The sequence below is a fragment of the Solanum tuberosum genome, unplaced genomic scaffold (assembly GCF_000226075.1).
Source record: "Solanum tuberosum cultivar DM 1-3 516 R44 unplaced genomic scaffold, SolTub_3.0 scf00037, whole genome shotgun sequence".
In the NCBI taxonomy this organism is placed as follows: domain Eukaryota; kingdom Viridiplantae; phylum Streptophyta; class Magnoliopsida; order Solanales; family Solanaceae; genus Solanum; species Solanum tuberosum.
The window spans coordinates 1,749,231-1,756,640 of NW_006238961.1; positions in this window are offsets into that span (position 1 = coordinate 1,749,231).

Sequence of the window (7,410 nt, forward strand, 5' to 3'; positions counted from 1 at the left end):
GGTCATTGATCATGACTTAGACCATCGTTTGGACCCCCACAATAACTGGTGGTCCTGTAAAACTCGGCGAGGTAAGTGCCCACTCGGTGCGTCATTGAGTGGGTCAGCGAGCAAGACTAATGTCGCTGAATGGACGAGAACTAGACGATTTTTAAAGGCCGAAGGTTTAAACTTTCAACCTCTTTCACTTTCCCTCACTTTTGAACTTCCCAAACTCACACCTGCACAATATTTTTCATATTTCTTGCATTTTTATCGTATTTTAGTTGTCGAATTTGTGTTCGGAGTTGGATTTCATTGCCGCCTAGCTTTACAACTTGATTATTCGACTTAAAATATTGGTTTCCGAACCCCAAATTCATTCTTTTAGAAGTTTGTACTCATTTGCAATGATTGTAATCTTAGTGATGTGTGATGGACCTCTCTGATCGTACTTGTATATGTGTGTGCCTATTTTACTTTGAATATCATGCCCATAATGCTTATAATGTTGAATTCCCGAGTTTTTCGTGCTTTCAAATTGATTAAAATCGTGGGGTTGTGCTTGCATGGTGTTGGATCTAGTCGGGTGAAGTCTAAGTAACCCGCATTTGTGCCAAATGACGTAATTTGCCCAATGATAGAGCGGTTGACGTCATTCTTAAGGGCAAAAGTCATCAAATGGCCAAATTTGGCCAAATCGGGAGAAGTCTGAGTATCCCGAGGTAATGGGTAGTATGGGTCTTGGTTTAATTGTACATGTGTATGGTTTGATTTTGTTTTCGAGGGCTGCGGCGTAGAATTTGGGAAGTTGGGTTGAAAGTAGGCACGTTGGGTCGAGCTCGCCGAACCACTCGGCGGTTCGCCGAATCACTCGGCGGTTCGCCGAATCACCCATTATCACCTTTTATTTCTTGCTTGATTTTGAGTTTGGGTCTGTAACTTTCGGCGAGAAGCCTGAGTTCACCGAGTGACCTCGGCGACTCATCGAAAGTCCTTCTTGATCGCCCTTTCTGCGCCCCTAACCCCTAAAATGCATTGTTACTTTCGGCGGGCTAGTCCTTGCTCACCGAATGCTATCGGCGATTTACCGAAAGGCTCTTCCCATCGCCGCATGACAAAATTTGCTGGGAATTTTGAGCTAATCATTTCGAAGAGCCCGATTCAGCTCGCCAAAGCGATTCGGTGACTCATCGACCGGTTCAGCGAGTCTGTCTGCAACTGTGTTCTTCTCTGCTTTTGCTTGAGTTGTTTCTAACTCTTTTTGATGTTTTTGCAGATATGGCTAGACCAAAGGTTGCTGATAGGGGAATGTCGCCCCGCAAGAGAGCCAAATGAATAAAACTCAATGAGGATGCAGGTGCATCCAGAGCCAAAGCCACCAAACTTCCCACAACTGGTGGGAAAGGAAAGGTATCAGCGTCACCGGAGGCCAGCTCCGACAGTGACGGTATCTATGTTGCTCACCTCACCACTTTTGAGAGTGAGGGTGAGCACCAGAAGCATCCAGCCACAGCTTTTGAGCCAGAGGATGATGAACTGTTAGCAGCCCAGCAAGCGGAGCTGCGATTTAAGAGGTTACATGATCCGTCTAGGATCAAAACTCCCCGGGCTACTACTCCTCCTCCTACTACAGCACAGGTCGTGGTCCTAGCACCACCGGTACAGGGTCCTCCTCCCAGGTCTATAAATAGACTGAAAACTGAGGGATTGAGGACCATCATAGAGGAGAAGAGGCTCTCCACTGATGGAGTCATCGCCAGATATCCAGAGATCATGAGTTGCCTATGGTCCCACAAGTTCCAGCTCTTCACCAAACCCCGTGGTTCGTACAGTCCAACCTGGGTCAGAGAGTTCTACAATGCTTATAGTGCCTTGATACCACAAGGGAAGAAGTCGGCAGCCAAATTCAAGCCAATTGACTATGTGGTTGTCAGAGGCCGGAAGTTGAAGTGTAATAGTGATGCTATTAATGCAGTCCTGGGGTTACAATAAGAATTAAGAATGACTGCCAGTACAAGATCAGGACACAAACATTAGAGGTCATGAAGAAGTGGTTAGCTCCATTGATTTCTGATGGTACTCCTAAGTGGCTAGAGGTTAGAGCAGATATAGAAAAGAAGGACCTCAATGTGGCAGTGAGGTATTGGTTTGACTTCATCAGCAGTACCATCATGCCTTCCTAGAATGAGTCGATTCTCTGCCACGCCAAAGCATCCTATCTTGGTTTCATCATCGCGGAGACAAGACTGAATATGGGGATGATTATTGCCCAGGAGATGCTTATGAGGGCCAAGTAGTGACAGACTTCCCTTCCATTCCCAAATTTGATTATCGAGTTGTGCAGACAAGCTCGGGTGCCTAGAGATGAGAAGAAGGAGGTGGAAGTGATTCACACGTCTTCTACTGACATCTGGAGGATCTAGGCGGAGTACTTGAACGACAACGCATAGAGGAAAAAGGTAGCCCCGGTGGACTCATCCCCGGTTGTTGAACCTCAGACATTACATGCAGAGGCTCTATTGCCTACTCCGGCCCCTGGACCTTCAGGTACTTCTAGTGTTGTTCCTTCTGATACTCCAGGTTCTTTTGCTGCTACACTGCCTCCCAGATCTGCTGTTGTCTCCCGGCCCCTGCTCACTCAAGCTACATTGCTAAGGATGGGGCAACTAGCCCCTTCTGCTGCTCGTCGTGCCGCCAGACTCGAGGCCTCCATTTCGAGCATGATTCAGACAACCCTTGTTGATGCTATGACACCATTGAGTGCTACCATTGATGCCCTTGCGGCTAGGATAGTAGTGTGTGAATGGGGCCAAGGGGCCACGAGAAGGTGACGGCTCTAAAGGCCGTCATTGCTACACTAAGGAAAGATGTGGATCAGCTGAAGTCCATCGAGATGTCCATGATTTTCGAGATAGTGGATATCCCTAATGTGCCAACCAAGCCAGATATGCCTCCGGCTACCACTGGAGATGATGTTAGAGTTGAGGAGGCGGCCGATCCCGAGTCTGAGGCGGAGACAGATGAGAAGATACTTGGGGTTGCTGAGGAGGCTTCCTATGAGGGCCTTACAAATACTGAGGAGGCCATAGTAGATGCAGTTATGCAGATATCTTTGTCAGACACACCGTTGGCAGCTCCTAGTGGAGATAGTATGGTTTCTATTGATGTGACTCCGGGCACTAATGCCCTGGTTCAGAGCACTACATCGGGCACTGATGCCCAGACAGATGGAGCGATTGTTTAGATAGGATCCCTCTTTACCTCCCTCTCTGTCTTATTTTTACTAACTTTTGGATATTTTATTTCTTGCATTTGAGGACAAATAGTTTTTGTTTGTGGTGGGGTAAGGCCCACCTTTGTGTGATTATTGTTTTTTTTATATATTGGGTTTTGATCTATAAATCGTGTTTTCGCTCTATTTTTGTGGAAGATTAAGCTCGTGGCTCCTTGTTTTAATTGTAAATGATTTTTGGACCCTTCCAAGAAAATTGTGCCACCTCTTGTTTATGTTTGAATGTGGCTGTTCTCTTGCAAATTTGAGTATCGGTCTTGATCAATACGACGACTTAAATAGTGCTTATAATCGAACAAAAATAAATGTGCGGCTACGATGAGGCAATATGTGAACTTTTTGCATCTCATTGTGACTAGCCAATTATCAAATTGAGTCTCTTGTAATGAACATTGCACACTAGAGAAAGTGTGAAGTCTTTTTTGACATTGGTGTCAATGCCTTGTGTGTGATGAGCTTACCGTGAACCATGTGTGATGACACCTAGAATTTACATTGTTGGTCTGGTTGACTAAGTGATGCAATCTCTTGAAATGATCTTAGGCAACTTTAAAGAGTGAAACAATTTGACATTATACCTCTTTTGTGACCTACCTTGTGAGTGTGTGATCCTTGCTTGAACACCTTTGAGCCTTTGCCTTTTCTTGGAAGAAACTTGATACAAATTGTGACCTTTCTCTATCACTTCACCCTTAGTCCTCATGAGATGTGGTTTGTGTGAATAGCCAACTTAGGCCAAAATCCTAAGTTGGGGGTGTGGTGAAAAGAGAAGGTAAATCAAGAAATGCAAAAGAATCCCTTTTGATATATGGTTTTGAGAAAGATGGAACCCCTTCGTACAAAAAAAAAAGAGAAAAAGGAGAAAAATAAAAGATGAATGAAAAAGAAAAAGGACGAAAAAGTTTTGAAATAAAGTTGCAAAAGAAATTGGGTGTCCAAAGTTTATTGAAAATGAATAATAGGGTGAATAGGATAATGATGGAGAAAAGGGAAGGAAGTGTTGTTCACACCACATTTCATGAGGATAGAAGTCACTTAGCCTAAATGACCATACATTTACACTCAACCCTGTTACAGGCCTTTAAAAGACTTGTTTGATCTTGAGTGAGTTGAAACAAGTGTTAATTGGAAAATAAGGGTAAACCTAATCAATGCATGTGTTCATCTTTTTTAGTGTGAGAGTTGTTTTGGATTCCGGAGCTATAAATTGTAGAACCATTGTGTGGGAATATGGAATCATTCCTTGTGTGAGGGAATTTGAGTACCTTTGTTGAGCTTGAACTTGCATTTGAAGCAAGTATTGTGAACTTGAGAATCTTTGGTAATGGTGAGTCACAACTTAAATCTTTGAGTGCACAATTGATTCTTGCATGAGTAAGTTGAGTCTTTTTGTATGCATTCATTGTTAAGTCATGTGTAGCACTATTTGAGACATACTTTTTGAACTACTGAACTTGAATTTTACTTGAGGACAAGCAAAAGTTTAAGTTGGGGGTGTTGATGAATCCACAATTTGGACTCATTTAGGGCTTTATTTGGATAGATATTGTGTCCTCAAATGCTTATTTTGTGCCAATAACTGATGTAAAATCCTTGATTTCCAGGTATTTGGATTGAGGAACAAAGAATGGACACTAACGAGCATAAAGGAACAAGGCAACTGAAAGAACTAAGAAAAGAAGGCTTGGTGATCGCCTAATCCATTGGGTGAGTCACTGAGTGGCTATTACCTCGCCTAAAGTTCCAGTGTGCGAAACCATGAAGGAGAAAATCAAGTGGGCGATAGAACAGAGCAGTCGTCGTGTCGTCGAGTGGTTCCGCGAAGCAGTGTTGGATCGCCCAAAGTTACAGAACATGAAGATGATGAAGGCTAAAGCAAAAAGGTGATAGAACTGACCAAAGGGCGGATATCTGAGTTGATCTACGATCCCGACATATTGCGCCGAATGGTCCTTTGCAGCAAACTTTTGGCGACTATAAATACATTTTCAAACATTATGTTTAGGAGCTTTTCTCATTACCAAGTATCTTATTTTTGAACTCTGAGTATTGAGACAAATTTTTCCTTAGCTTTGAAGATTTGAAGTTTTCCATATTTTGAGAAATTGAAAGTGGGTATTGAAGATTCTTTAATTTGGACCTTTGTAAAGACGAAATTAATCTTACCCAAATGATGGAAACACAATTTGGTAATGATTTCTATCTTTTTATGATGTCTAGCTAAAACCCCAATTCTTGGGGTGTGATTATGTGGTTATAGGTTGATTTAGCTTGTAGGTATTGCTAATTGTTAGTTTAAATGTTGTTTAAAAGTGATTTCAATCAGTCATTGTGGTTCAATTTAAAGGGTTGTAGTTGCAAATGCAACTCTACCTTCGTGTTTTTGACTTGCTCGAGAGAGAGGTTTTAAAACCAAGATTATTGAATTGATGGTCTGTATGTATTGGGTTGTCATGGGTTCAGCTCGAGAGAATGAATCCTAAACCCTTTTCCACACATTCAACTTGAGAGAGTGAATGGACTAAAGCGTAGGTTGTTCTTATTTGCATGTTTGTTGATGTTCGAGAGAAACTGACTTGATTCGGGGTAAATTGCTCGAGAGAAAGTTTATCCCCACTAAAGTCTAGCGTATTCACTGATTTACAGATATTTACTAAAAATTGCAATCAGCCACATGTCTACCTTAGCCTATAATCCAATCACATCCCAAGAACCCGTCTCAATATTATTATTTTTGTGTTATTTGCTGTTGTTGTAGTTGATAATTACAATTAAAAAAAACCCTGTTATTTGACATTTGTGTCACCCCTTAATTTGAACTATGTGTTTATTCGATAATGTCTATTCTTATGACTGATTCAAACTTATTCGCACTTGACTACTGAATCTTGACCACGTACCGCTCTCTATGGGAACGATCCCAACCCAATTGGTTGGGTTATATACTGACTAACGATCGTTGACTCTTAGAACTGGATTAAGTGTCTTTGATAGCGTTATTCGATCATTAATATGGTAATTAAGTTAGATAGTGTTGAGTTCTTGGAACACATTTATCTGTACAAAACTGAATATGAGTCAACAAGTGAAAGATTTAAACGACCACCGGAACAATCAATGGAAAATACACTACATAACGAGGACCCTAGGCTTAGTAATTGCCAACGGAAATCTACTTCTTTTGGACCATATTTTGTGGCCCCCTCCTGCTTGAAAATGAACCTCAAACATTTAAAGCAGCGATGTCTTCTTCTGAGTCAACATTTTTGAAAGAAGGAGTCAATAGTGAGGTTGAATCAATTTTAAATAATCATACTTGGGAATTGGTTGATGTTTCTCCGGGAAATAAACCTTTAGGATCAAAATGGATCTTTAAAAGGAAAATAAAAGCTTATGGGACTATAGGCTAGATTTGTAGTCAAATGATACAGATAAAAGGAAGGTCTCGATTACTTTGATGCATACTCTCCAATGACAAGGATAACATCTATTAGGATGTTAATAGCACTAGAGGCCGTGCATGAACTTCAAAACCATTAAATAGATGTTAAGACAACCTTCTTAAATGGAGAGTTGGAGAAAGAAATTCACATGGAACAATCTAGGGGTTTGTAGTTCTTGATAAAGAAGAGAAAGTGTGCAAACTTGTTAAGTCACTTTATGGGCTCAAACAAGCACCCAAACAATGGCATGCTAAATTTGACCAAACGATGTGTTGACAAATGGATTCAAGATTAACGAGTGTGATAAATGTTTCTACATTAAAAACATTCTGAATCATGAAGTCATTGTTTGTTTGTATGTTGATGACATGTTAATAATGAGTAAAGATATTAACGATATAAATGCTAATAAGCGCATGTTGTCCAGCAAGTTCGATATGAAGGAGTTGGGAGCTGCTGATTTGATCTTAGGGATCAGAATTCACAAAACTCCACAAGGACTAGCATTATCTCAATCTCATTATATTGAAAGAGTATTGGACAAGTTCAAGTACTTGAATTTCAACGATGTCAAAACTCCAATTGATATAAGTTTTACATTTTAAAAGAATGAAGGTGAAAGTGTCTCTCAATTGGACTATGCCAGAGTGTTGGGAAGTTTCATGTATATTATGAATTGTACGCGACCATATA